General features: G+C 36.6%; 1 protein-coding gene across 1 annotated transcript in view; it reads right to left on the bottom strand.

The window, feature by feature from the left end:
• LOC141581106 (tubulin beta-8 chain-like) overlaps positions 1–14,253 on the bottom strand; it is a 537,263-nt gene that overhangs the window by 24,554 nt on the left and 498,456 nt on the right. The gene's annotated exons all lie outside the window — the stretch shown is intronic.

Here is a 14,253-nt window from a genome sequence, read left to right as displayed (position 1 = left end):
TTAATTATAGTCACCCTACTGTGCTATCGAACACAGGTATTTATTTCTTCTAACTAATGTTTCTCTTACTTTAATGGCCTCCAGTGTCATCCATGTTGCTGCAAATGAAAAGATTTTTATTCTCTCTTATGGCTGAATGGAATTCCCTTGTGTATATATACCACATTTTCTTTACCATTCATCTGTTGATGGACACGCAGGTTGACTCGATATTCTAGCTATTGTGAACAGTGCTGCAATAAACATGGGGTTGCAGGTCTCCCTTTGATATACTGATTCCCTTTTCTTTGGAGAAATAACCAGGAGTTATAACCATATGATTTCTGGATCATATGGTTGTTCCATTTTTAGTTGTTTGAGAAATCTCTGTACTGTTTACCTTCATAGCTGTACTAAATTACACTCCCATCAACAGTATGTAAGAGTTCCCTTTTCTCAGCATGCTTGCAAGAATTTATGGTCTTTTTAATAATAGTGCTCCTAACTGGGGAAGATGACAACCCTGATTATTAGTGATGCTGAGAATATTTTTATAGACCTGTTGGCCATTTATACTTTAATTCTTATGAATTAAAAACACACATACAATACAACCCAGTCAGTTAGGCATGGATATGATAACTATGAGATCGACTAACCCTGGGAAGTGGCAGGACCTGACTTATGCAAATGCCATATCTTCCTGAACCCTTCCTCCAGAACTACTTTCATATGACTAACTCTGTTTCCACTCTTTCATACTCTTTCTGTTTACATATTTCCCCCCACTTTCATGTTCCTAACCACTCCATTTTAATCTCACTGCACGACTGATTTTCAGCTTTGCTATTCTATGTGAGCGATGACCCCAAAAGGGACTTCCAATCTGTTTAGCTACTAGATGATGATACAGAATAGAGAAATAAACATAACATTGAATTCACATAACTGTATTAGCCTTTTACAAATCAGATCGACCATGAAAATGAACTCTCACCATCCATCTTTTGGTTCATTAATATTATAAACAAATCTATTCCTCTGGGCAGACATTAAACATGAGAAAAATTAACAAAGCTGCACTAATACAATCACAAGGTCAGTAATTTATAATCTGAGAAAAGGAACTGGTAAACCATATTTTAATTATACAGTTTCATCATGACACATTACTTATGTGACATTTTAAAATTTGTTCACACTATAATTAATCCAGACAAGAAGGTTGTAAGAAATCATAACCAGATAACTTATACCAGCATACTTTTCTCTCAGCCTATTTCTTCCTAGCCTGCTGGACGTTTGTAAGAATATCCCTGGGGTCAGATATATTCATACTAATTCATTTACCAAACTGTACAAGTATTTTTAAATATATTACTTTAATATGTTACCAATCAGAGAACAAGTTAGTCAGTAAACAAATAAATGGCTGAAAATATTACTGTGTATTCATGGATTTCATATTTGTTTCCAGGTTGCAATGCATGGAAAAGTAGAGAGTAACTTCGAAATTAAAACCTGTTAAATTCAGGAACATGCTGGATAATTTTAAAAGTTGGAACAGCTGGCCGGGCGTGGTGGCTCAAGCCTGTAATCCCAGCACTTTGGGAGGCTGAGGCGGGTGGATCACGAGGTCGAGAGATCGAGACCATCCTGGTCAACATGGTGAAACCCCGTCTCTACTAAAATACTAAAAATTAGCTGGGCATGGTGGCGTGTGCCTGTAATCCCAGCTACTCAGGAGGCTGAGGCAGGAGAATTGCCTGAACCCAGGAGGCAGAGGTTGCGGTGAGCCGAGATCGCGCCATTGCACTCCAGCCTGGGTAACAAGAGCGAAACTCCGTCTCAAAAAAAAAAAAAAGAAAAAATAGCACAGATGTTTTGTTAGAAAACCAAGATTAGAAAAAGATGACTACAGCCAACTCCACATCATCTCTCTTGCCATTTAGTTTCTACCATTCTGAGTCAAACTATCAGCATTGCTTCCATTATTCAGCATTTCTCTTTGGTGCTTCACATCGTTTCTTTTCTTTTCTTTTCTTTTCTTTTTTTAAATTTCTATCACAATACCACTCTCTCCCCACAACTCGAATTGCTCAAATAATTACATGAGGACTACCCTGGTTTAGATAGTGCCCTTTCATATGTTTTCTCATTCAAGTTTTATAAAAACTTGTTTTACAAAACCTTAAAATTATGTGATTCAAATGGGCAATATGTAGCAATATGTTAATCTTTGATCCACCAATCCCACTCTTGAGAATTTATTCCAAGGACCAAAATGTATGCACCAACTCTATATATTAAAATAAGTATTAATAATACCAGGTTTTGAAATGACCACAATGTCCAGTAGTAGGAAATCGGTTAAATAAACTATGATACATTTGCATGATGTAATAATGAATCCAATTTCCATGATCATGTTAAGCATCAAAGGAAGCACCTGAAACTATCTACATTATGACAGAAACTTGGATGTATTATTGATATGTACACCAAAGAGCCAAAAGTGTATTTTACAAAAAGGTAGGCTTATCAGTGCTTTTTATCTCTATCCTTTTCTCTCTTTTCTCTTTAACTATAAATAGCATATATCTCATGTGAGATACATGTGTGTATATATCCATATGTATAAAATTTCCACCAAAGTACATATCATAATTTTACTTTTAAGAAAAATGAAACTTATGCTACCACTTACATATGACCCAGAAATTTCACTCCTATGTATGTACCCAAAAGAATAAAAATCTCTGATCACACAAATATTTGTACCTACATTTATATAGCAACATTACTAACAGTAGTCAAAAGGTAGAAACCATCCACATGTCACCTTGATGAATTTTAAAATGTGGTAGCCATACAGTGGTTATCAGCCATAAAAAAGTAGTGATACACACCACACAATTATTTAACCTTGAAAACATAATGCCAAGTGAAAGGAGTCACTCAAGTAGCCCTTACATTGTGATATGGTTTGGCTGTGTCCCCACCCAAATCTCATTTTAAATTGTAGTTCTTATAATCCCTCTCTGTGGTAGGAGGGATCTGGTGGGAGGTAATTTAATCATAAGGGTGGTTACTCTCATGCTGTCCTAGTGATAGTGAGTGAATTCTCATGAGATCTGAAGGTTTTATAAGGAGCTTTTTCACCTTTTGCTTGACAAGTCTTTTTCCTGCTATCGTGTGAAGAAGCACGTGTTTGCTTCCCCTTCAACCATGATTCTAAGTTTCCTGAGGTCCCCCAAGCCATGCAGAACTGTGAGTCAATTAAATCTTTTCTTTATAAATAACCCAGTCTTGGGCAGTTCTTCATAGAGATGTGAGAATGAACTAATATACATCACTATACAATATTTTTACTGAAATGTTTCGCATAGGCAATTCTACAGAGACAGAGAATATATCAGGGATTGCTTAGGGATAGAGGCATTGGGCAATGGGAGTGTATAAATAAAGGGCATGGAAACTTTTTTCAGACTATGAAAACTACAGTTGACTGTAGTGATAGTTGTACACATCTATTAATATACTAGAAGCTATTACTGTATGCTTTAAATGAATTAATTGCATGATATATGAATTATAACTCAATAAACATATTTTAAAAAAATAAAAAATAACACATTTCTAGCAGCTTTCTTTTCCTTGGAAAAAACTTTAATTTACTTCTGTAATAGAGTGTTTTAGAAAAAAAAAACTCACAGGACTAGATTCTTTAGTTACACAAATATAAAGCAAGTATACTGACTTTGAAAAACTATGGAATCTCAACAATTTTCAGTGCAGAAGCTGCAGGTTGAAATATTATATATCCTGTATGTGAATGTAAATTGAGTATTTTTACTTTTAGGATCACTTGCCTTTGGAAAGTTAGATCCTCTTCCCCCCATCCCCATATAAATATATTCAGTCCAAACTAAACATAGTATGAACTATGTTTAGTCATATGTTGGTATTACGTATGAAGTTAAGACTAAATAGTTTTATCTTTTAGAAATGTATAGCAACGATCGTGAATGTGTTTCTTGGGTCAGGAAAGCCTAACCACATCATCATAGGTGGGATATGCGGTTTTTATGAAGGAATGGCTACTATCACTGTCAAACATACAAGATCATTAAATAAGCACGACTTCCTTGGACAACAGGGGAGGAGACCTGCTATTCTTTCTGGCATCCAGGAAGATTATCTCCCGGTATACGTGGTACCAGATGGCAGAAGTTACTTTCTGATGGAGCTGAGATGTCCCTGACTGAGCAGCAACCTACCAGGAGGAAGGCATGAACTCTCTGGTTTGTTTAGTATCTACACGCTAAGAGAAACTATTTCTAATAGCAGTGCAATATACTACCTCTATTGTGCTCTATGTATCTGCATTTACTCAAGTTCTATGACACAGCATAGCCTTGCCTGAAATATAATTTGGGGAAATTAAATGAGGGGTTTATAATCATCCTGTAAGTAAACTGATGGAGGAAGAGTATGACCCAGAGAAACCACTGGATTTAGTGAAGTACTCTAAGAATTCCACAGATTTAAAACAAAATCAGAATACAATCCAACAAAACAACTCCCAAACACAGCCAATGGGTCAATTTGCAGTACATGTTATGCATATTGTATACATACATTTTAGGGATTTCCAGAATTTTCTTGGATAAAAGAATGTACTGCCTCCTGTGACCGAAAATCATTATAATGTAGACATTTTAAATAAGGTCTCAAATGTCAAATACATAAGGTAGGAAAACCTCAAAGGACAAATTTATTTTACTAAAAAGAATTGATTACATGGAAATAATATATCATCATCATTTCTCAGTTATAAAATGACAGTTTTCTGTTTGTTTTCTTATTCCTATTTTTTTCTTTCTTTCTTTCCTTTTTTTTTTTTTTTTTTTTGGTTGTTGTTGTTGTTTGAAAGTCTCACTCTGTCGCCCAGGCTGGAGTGCAGTGGCATGATCTCAGCTCACTGCAACCTCCACCTCCCAGGCTCAAGCAATTCTTGTACCTCAGCCTCCTGAGTAGCTCTGATTATAGGTGCAGGTTGCCACACCCAGCTACTTGTTATTTATTATTATTATTATTATTATTTTGTATTTTAGTAGAGACGGGGATTTACCACGTTGCCCACTTGAAATCATGGGCTAAAGTAATCTACCCACCCCAGCTTCCCAAAGTGCTGGGATTACAAGCATAAGCCACCATGCCCAGCCTCTTACTCAGACTTTCCTATGCTAAGTTTTTCAGCACGTGCTGCTGTAAAAGGCTGCATTGCTCTTATAGTCTAAACGTAAAATACATGTTATATTTTAAAATCATGTATTCTGTTGTATATAACATATTAGAGATAAATATAATTGTAGCTACATTATTCTTCCCAAAGTTAGGGAAAAAATAGAACTGCTCATTTGAACTTTGATAAGGTTTCATGTTCATATTGAAATTAATTCTTCCCTAGATCTAAATCTATGGTTTATTTTGAACATGTCACTAAGTCCTACTGTATTTTAAAATAATTAAAATATCCTTCCTAACTCTACTATCTTAACCTCATACTTCATTTCATTCAATTCCTCCTCAGATGATATGGGTTAGAGTTCCTTTATTCAAGAGTGATATCAAAATTATTTAGCAGAGTATATTATGGACAGGATCAATCAGAACCAGATGCCAACTACTCAAGAAACTTACAGATCAATCAGAACACATGCCACCCAATCAAAATAAACAGCTAAGTGCTAGAGGAGGGGCCTAGAAGCCCCCCTATTACATAAGACATTACCTCATTCATTGCTAAATCATGGGAGACATTCAGAGATCTTAGAAGGGGCAGGAGACTTGGAGTAGCCAAGTCTAATAACCAACATGCATGAAAGGTTTTCGCTGTTTTACTTTGCATAGATGTAACAATACAGTTGTTTATGTCTGCTCCCTCTCCAAACATTGCTGAAGTGTCAGCTAAGCAATAAGAGAAATATAATACCATATTAAGTGACAGAGCAAGAGATGTTAACCAACTTTTGGAAGAGGAAAAATTGCTAGGTGATAGCTGACTTTACAGAAAGGAGAAAGGTGTTGCCTAAGTGGAAGCTAAGCAAGATTCCAATGAGAAATAAGCTAACTTATCTTTTAGAATCCTGGAAAATTTTAGACATCGGAGGCGCCAGGTATTTCTGAAGTTATAGGGGGTTAGGGATCATGACACTGAAAATGAAGCATTGCCTAGGTGTCTGTAAAAGGACAACTGGATTCTGTGTCTCTTTCTCTGACTTCATGCAACCAAGTAATTTCCTCTTTTTTATGTCTCAGGAGATAATTAATTTATTCTCTGTAGAAACTGCGTCAAAGAGTGTCAGAATCCAGGTTGTGAAGGCACAGTAAAAGCTAAAGTGAGGTGCCATGCTAGAAACAGGGTTTACTGAGAGTACCAGATCCAGTCTCCCTCCCTCACATGAATTCTGAAATATTTACAGACAGGTTTACCCATCCAGGCCTTTGGAGGGTTTGTCTATGGAGAAAACATTGGTGGGAATGTGCAATGATACAGTTGCTTCATGAAATATTTTGGCATTTTCTTTTTTTTTTTTTTTTGAGACGGAGTTTCGCTCTTGTTACCCAGGCTGGAGTGCAATGGCGCAATCTTGGCTCACCACAACCTCCGCCTCCTGGGCTCAGGCAATTCTCCTTCCTCAGCCTCCTGAGTAGCTGGGATTACAGACATGTGCCACCATGCCCAGCTACTTTTTTGTATTTTTAGTAGAGACGGGGTTTCACCATGTTGACCAGGATGGTCTCGATCTCTTGACCTCGTGATCCACCCACCTCGGCCTCCCAAAGTGCTGGGATTACAGGCTTGAGCCACCGTGCCCAGCCGGCATTTTCTTAAATCGTCAAACATACACTTATCATTTGATTCAGCCATTCTACTCCAAAGTTCTGAAAGAAAATATTCTTTCTGAAACTGCTCTCCTTTAACCTTATAACGTTGTATATGGATGTTCATAGCAGTTCTATTTGTAATAGCCAAAAACTAGGAATGCTTTGAATATCCATCAAGAAATATAGAAAATCTGAGGTGATCATATGTAATGGACTACTACTTAGCAATAACAAGAAATGAATTATTGGGCCGGGTGCGGTGGCTCAAGCCTGTAATCCCAGCACTTTGGGAGGCCGAGGCGGGTGGATCATGAGGTCGAGAGATCAAGACCATCCTGGTCAACATGGTGAAACCCCGTCTCTACTAAAAGTACAAAAAATTAGCTGGGCATGGTGGCACGTGCCTGTAATCCCAGCTACTCAGGAGGCTGAGGCAGGAGAATTGCCTGAACCCAGGAGGCGGAGGTTGCGGTGAGCCGAGATAGCGCCATTGCACTCCAGCCTGGGTAACAAGAGCGAAACTCCGTCTCAAAAAAAAAAAAAAAGAAAAGAAAAGAAATGAATTATTAGTATAAGCAACAATATGGATGAATCTCAAAATATTTTTTCTGGATGAAACAAAAAACAGAACAAAAAAAAAGGAGTATATTCTGTATATATGAAGAATGGGGAATGAGGAAATGTGGGAGCAAAGGATTGCAGAGATACATGAGTAAACTCTGGGAGCTGAAGGATATGTTCATTATTTTTGTTGCAAGGGGTTCACAAGTTTATAAATATGTCAAAACATTACATTCTATGATTTAAACATAAATTTAACTTTTAAATATGCAGTTTTTGAGGATTGAGTATAACTTGATTGTTTGATAGATGAATGATAGCTAGATTGATTGACTGATAGAAATGTAAAGCCAGGAATTCCTCTAGAGACCTTTGCATTTCTAAAGCTTGGGTCACCTAACTAAGTTGTTCTCTTTATATCACCTGTGAATGAGAATAACTTTTAGGTCTCGGGCATTCTAATTTTTTAACTTAATTATTATAGAAATCATTTTTGTAGTTATATTTTTATTTGTGCTTTGCTTTTTTTTTTTTTTTTTTTTTTTTTTTTTTTTTTTTTTTTTTTTTTTTTTTTTTTTGAGACAGAGTTTCGCTCTTGTTACCCAGGCTGGAGTGCAATGGCGTGATCACGGCTCACCGCAACCTCCGCCTCCTGGGTTCAGGCAATTCGCCTGTCTCAGCCTCCTGAGTAGCTGGGATTACAGGCACGTGCCACCATGCCCAGCTAATTTTTTTGTATTTTTAGTAGAGACGGGGTTTCACCATGTTGACCAGGATGGTCTCGATCTCTTGACCTTGTGATCCACCCGCCTCGGCCTCCCAAAGTGCTGGGATTACAGGCTTGAGCTACCGCGCCCAGCCCCTGTGCTTTGCTTTTAAATGCAAAGCATTCTCAACAATGGACATAAGTATCCAATAACAAACAGCAAGTATTAATGTCTTTTAACATAAAATTTACTGAGAAATAAAAATACAAAGCTTATGAGTACAGAAATGATAGTTCTGCCTGGTTTATTTTATAAATAACCTCAGATCATGCTAAATGGCCAAAGTTACTTTATCTTCATTTGAATACTTTGATTCTTTTCATGAAAAGTTTCTCTCAATTTAAGACATTTGCTTTATGTCCAATTTAGAGAAGTATATAAAGTACTATATACACTATTTAATAATTCCTGCTGGAAGATAGAAGAACAATTTTATATAGTCTTTTGGAAAAGGTTGAAAATATCCCAGTGGATACAGCATAATTCAGTACCTTTACTACTTTATTGATTTTATTTTGAGTAATTTGTCCATGTTGTGCTTTACAAATCATTTTTATTATATACCTGGCATGCTTCTATCTTCATATTATCCCAGGTTTTTTTTTCCACATGCTTTCTAGAATTATAATTTAACTCAGAGGTTCATACTGGCTGCATATCCCAATTACCTGTTAAAATACCAACATCCAGGCTCAACTCACAGATTCTGATTTAATTGTTTCAGGTAGGGCCCTGGCATAAATATTTTTAAAAACATCCCTGGCAACTCTAATGTGTAGCCAATATTAAGAATCACTATCTTACACACTGTCTATATCAGCATTTTCCAAATGTGCTTGAACGTAAGAATGTTCAAACAAGATACCTCAAAAATCCAAAACAAGACAAATGGCTCTGAATTTCCAAATTTTAGATCCTCAATCAAAACCTCCTGAGTCAGGATCTCCACAGAAGTAAGGAGAATCAAGAGCTTCAGTTTAAGAAGCACTATTTCACAAGACTCCAAAGACATTATAATCAATCCCAGAGGTTGGAAAAGATAAAGAATATATAGACACATTGGGGTCTTTCAATCTCCTGCCTTCTCATACCAACATTCAATGCAGCATCATTTTTAAAACTTTTACCTCCTAAATACATGTGAAATATCTCTACTTACCTCCATTACCCCTCATCACACCTGTCACCTAAGAGCCCAACAACAAACCTCAGTCTACTCCAGTATCTCATTCTCACACCCAGGTCACAGGCTTCTACTCTTGCCTACTCCAACTTGTTTTCTCCATTAGAGCCAGACTTATCATTTGGAACATCAATCTTATCAAATCACCCAGAGCTTAACATATTGCCCAGAGCTCTTATGTAAATACAGTACAACACATTCACACCTTGGTCTGGCTTCCACCTTTTCCCACCTCATTCAGGACTCAGCTCCCTTTACTTCCTGTCATCTGGCCAGGATAGCCTTCTTTCCCTCTGTTCATACAGGCTAAGCAAACAGACTGCCACAGGCCATTTGCAGAAGCTCAGTCCTCTGCTTGGAAAGCTCTTCCAGGCCCCCACCCTACAGCTTTATCTAGTTAAAAAGGCCTATGCATTCTTCACAAGTCAGGCAACAGCCAAGCCTTCATCTTCCTCTAGATAAGTCAAATCTTGCAACCTCAGGCTTTTTTAGTAGCATATACCACTCCTTCCTAAAATTGTCCAGAATTACAGCATGCATTCATCTGTGTGACTCCATTTTTGTTTTCCTCCTCTCCAAGCACCTATTTGACTATGAACTCACTGGGAACAGAACTCTTTTTCTCTCTGAGACCAAATTCCCTAGGTTCGAATCCTAGCTTACTATTCTAAACATTTTGTGTGCAGATATTAACGCGACGGTAATTATTCTGATAATTTTCTCATTGTCGTTGTTAGCTTTAGAGCAATTGTTTTTTCAGATCTGTGTAACTGTATTAAACTGAAGCTTCCATATTAATTACGGCAGCAGAATTAGTCAAATGTTTATGTTGTTACACATTTAAGCCCAGAAATTTAAAATACATTTTTAAGAATCAACAGATTTTCATATGCTATATTTCTAACCTTAATATGCTAACCTATATTTCTAACCTTTCATATGCTATATTTCTAACCTTAATAGCATTACAGGGATGGGGGCGGGGAAGAAAAAGAAAAAAATGGAAACAGCTCAGCAGCAAAGAAAGGTCAAAGCAGCGTTCAAGCAAACAGACTCAGCCCAAGGCCACAAAGGTGGCCCAGGCTCGGTAGTGAGTACCACAAGCAGAACACAAGCAGAACGCAGCAAGCAGCAGCCGTGTGGGGCCAGGTCCAAATAGCTGCGTGCTGCTCTCCGCAGGTGTTCCACAGCAAAATTTTGTGTGTTCTTTGTAAACAAGTAACATCCAAAATTGTAATAATAATTTCTTTGCTATCTCTGAGGTAACTCTTTTTTTTTTTTTTTTTTTTTGAGACGGAGTTTCGCTCTTGTTACCCAGGCTGGAGTGCAATGGTGCAATCTTGGCTCACCACAACCTCCGCCTCCTGGGTTCAGGCAATTCTCCTGCCTCAGCCTCCTGAGTAGCTGGGATTACAGGCACGCGCCACCATGCCCAGCTAATGTTTTGTATTTTTAGTAGAGACGGGGTTTCACCATGTTGACCAGGATGGTCTCGATCTCTCGACCTCGTGATCCACCCGCCTCGGCCTCCCAAAGTGCTGGGATTACAGGCTTGAGCCACCGCGCCCGGCCCCAACTCTTTTAAAATCTGATCTAAGTAAAGCAGTAGCCTCTAAAGGGGAAGAAATTACATCTAGCCCATGAATTAGTTAAAAAGCAAGTAGAAGCTAAGCATGTAAAACTACACCCTTTAAAGAAAAGCTTTAAACCAAATGGAATTACTATCAGTTAAGTTAAAAAGTAAAACTGTTAAGCCCATTCTCAAAAAGTAAAATGGCCAAACCTACCTGATATTTCCCTGTTGGAAAACTTAAACGTTGTTCAAAAAGCAAAGCTTGCTGCTCCAGTGGCTCTATACCGGCCTTCCACAGCAGTAATTGTCTATTCAGGCTGGGATTCAGCAGGCTGGTAAAGATGAAAATTTAGAGGGATAGCAGTTTCCAATTATAATGCACCCTCAAAATGAGCAGGGACAGTTTTAGGTAACATTGAAGCCTTTTCCATTTAAATTCCATTTAAATTTCTAAAGAAACTTAAACAAGCAATCAATAATGCTAATACAAAATGTCATGTTGCTAAGCAGCCTTTTAAAGGGAGAGCTCATTTAATGGACTATATTAAGGCTGATGATGGCAATGGAGGAAATTTACATAAGGCTACATTATTAGTGCAAACTATGGCAGGATTGAGGGTAAACAACGGGACTGCTGCATTTCCTGGAGCTTGTTTCCATTCTGGAAAAAAGGAACACACCTAAAGGACTGCAGACAAAATCTAAGAACAGGACCTCAGCTGAGGATAACAATAAAAAAATACTAAACCAGGCATTTGCCCTAAGTGTAAAAAAATAAAGAAAGAAAAATAATTGGGCTAATCAATGTCATTCAAAATTTAATAAGGAAGGGAACCCGATTCCAACTGGGGCCTATCCTACTTAAGTTACTCTCTTATCTCTGTACAATGTTTGTCCCCTGCCACCAATAAAAGCACAGCAGCAAATTTGTGTAGCACTCAGAATGTAAATATTTTACCTGGGGAGCCTCCACGAAAAAATACCAGCAGGAGTTTGTAAGCCCTTACCTACAGAAACAGTGGTTTTGCTTTTAGGAAAACCTAGCCTTAATACTAAAGGGATAAAATTTCATACAGAAGCTATTTAATAGTAATTTTACAGGGGAAATGCAAATTGTATGTCATTTTCCAATACTTGCAGTGCTAAACCTAAAAAACGCATAGCACAAATCTTACTTTTACCTTACATCAAATTAGGTCAAAGCAAAGATGAAAGAATTGGAGGATTTGGAAGTACAAAGAAGCAGGGCAAAGCTGCATACTGGATATATCAAATTACAAATAAACACCCAGCATGTAAAGTCACTATTCATAGAAAAAATTTTTAAAGGTTTAGTTAATACTAGCACAAATGTCTCACTTATTTCTGTTCAGCACTGACCCTTTTCTTGGCCTGTATAAAATGCTCACTCTAATACAGTCAGAGTGGGGTAGGTCTCAGAAGTTTATCAACGCGGTCTTATCTTACCATGTAAAGGGCCGGAAGGACAGCCTGGACCCATTCAGTCTATTGTAATTCAGATTCCTATTAACTTGTGGGGAAGAAACTTATTACAGCAGTGGGGAACCAAAGTCTTAATACCTGAACAATCGTATAGCTCCCAAAATCAACAAATAATGGAGGCCATGGGCTGTGTGCCTGAAATGGGAATAGAAAAAAATTTACAGGGTCTAAAAGAATCATTAGAAGTTAAGGGACAAAGTTCTCAACATGGTTAGAATATCATTTTTAATGACAGCCATTGTTAAACCTCCAAAACCAATAGCTTGAAAATGGTTAGATAATAAACTAATTTTGATAGAACAATGGCCACTTACAAAAACTGGAAGTTTTTAAAAATGTAGTTGCTAAACGATTAGAAAAAGAACATATAGTTCCCATATTTTTAGCTTAAAACTGTCCTATTTTTGTAATAAAAAGGAAATCTAAAAAATAAAAAATGTTAACAGATCTTAGAGCAATTAATGCAACTATACTACTTTTACACACTATGATTCAAAAAAATTGTCTACTACTAACTATTATTGATTTGAAGGACTTTTTTTTTTTTTTTAACAATTCCTTTGGCAGAAAAGAACTGTAAGCAATTTGCCTTCACTTTTCCTTTTATACTAATCAAAAACTTGCCTAAAAATATTATTGAAAAGTGCTTCCCCAAGGGATGTTAAACAGTTCCACAGTTTGTCAAACTTATGTGGACACAGCTATTAAGTCCACTAGAAAAAAATTTCCTCAGTGTTATATTATTCATTATATAATATTCTTTGTACTGCACCAAATAAAGAGTTACTTATACAATGCTATAACCATTTAAAAAAAGAAATCCATTCAATGTACTAGGTTAATAGTAGCTCCAGATAAAATTCAAGCTACAACTCCTTATTTGTATTTGTGCATGTTGGAAAAAACAAACAAACAAACAAAAAACAACAACAACAAAAAAACCACTATGTCACTTCAAAAGGTGTTCATCAGAAGAGATAATTTAAAAACTCTAAATAATTTCCAGAAGTTACTTTGAAATATCAATTAGATAAGACCTACTTTAGCCATTTCAACTTATGCTGAGTAATTGGTTTTCTATTCTTTGAGAAGATTCCAGTCTGCATAGTCCTCAAGAATTAACTTAAAAAGCTAAAATGGAATTGCAAGTAATTGGAGAAAAAAATTCATAAGGCTCAAGTAAGTAAAATTAATCATAACAAGCCTTTAACATTATTAATTTTCCCTATTTAACACTGTCTTACACTCTCTTAGTAATAATCTCTTAGGAGTTATTATTCAAAATCAGGACTTAGTGGAGTGGCTGTTTTTACTTCATAATAGCACTCACACTCTTACTCTGTATTTGGACTGAATTGCAACTTTGATTGGAATGGGGAGGTCTCAAGTTGTAAAAGTGCATGGATTTAATACCATAAGAATAATAGTGCCTCTTACAAAAATTCAAATTCAGCAAGCCTATACTAATAGTGTAACATGGCAAACCTATTTGACAAGTTTTGTGGGCACTTTAGAAAATCATTATCTAAAAAACAAAAATTTTTGAATTTTTAAAATTAACCAATTGGATTTTATCCAAAATTACTAAGTCAAATCTCATTGAAAATGCAGAAAATGTTTTTACAGATAAAATCTAGTAACAATAAAGCTTCTTATTCAGTATCTAAAAGCAAAGTTATTCAAACTCCTTATACACAATTGGGCCTGGCAGAGGATCCAGGGAATGGTATAGTCAGAATGGACAACTGGGCCTTTGAATCTAGGCCACACATAGGCAGACTAACAAACGATGG

Source organism: Saimiri boliviensis, chromosome 14 (assembly GCF_048565385.1).
Source record: "Saimiri boliviensis isolate mSaiBol1 chromosome 14, mSaiBol1.pri, whole genome shotgun sequence".
In the NCBI taxonomy this organism is placed as follows: domain Eukaryota; kingdom Metazoa; phylum Chordata; class Mammalia; order Primates; family Cebidae; genus Saimiri; species Saimiri boliviensis.
This window is presented reverse-complemented; position numbering and strand designations above follow the sequence as displayed.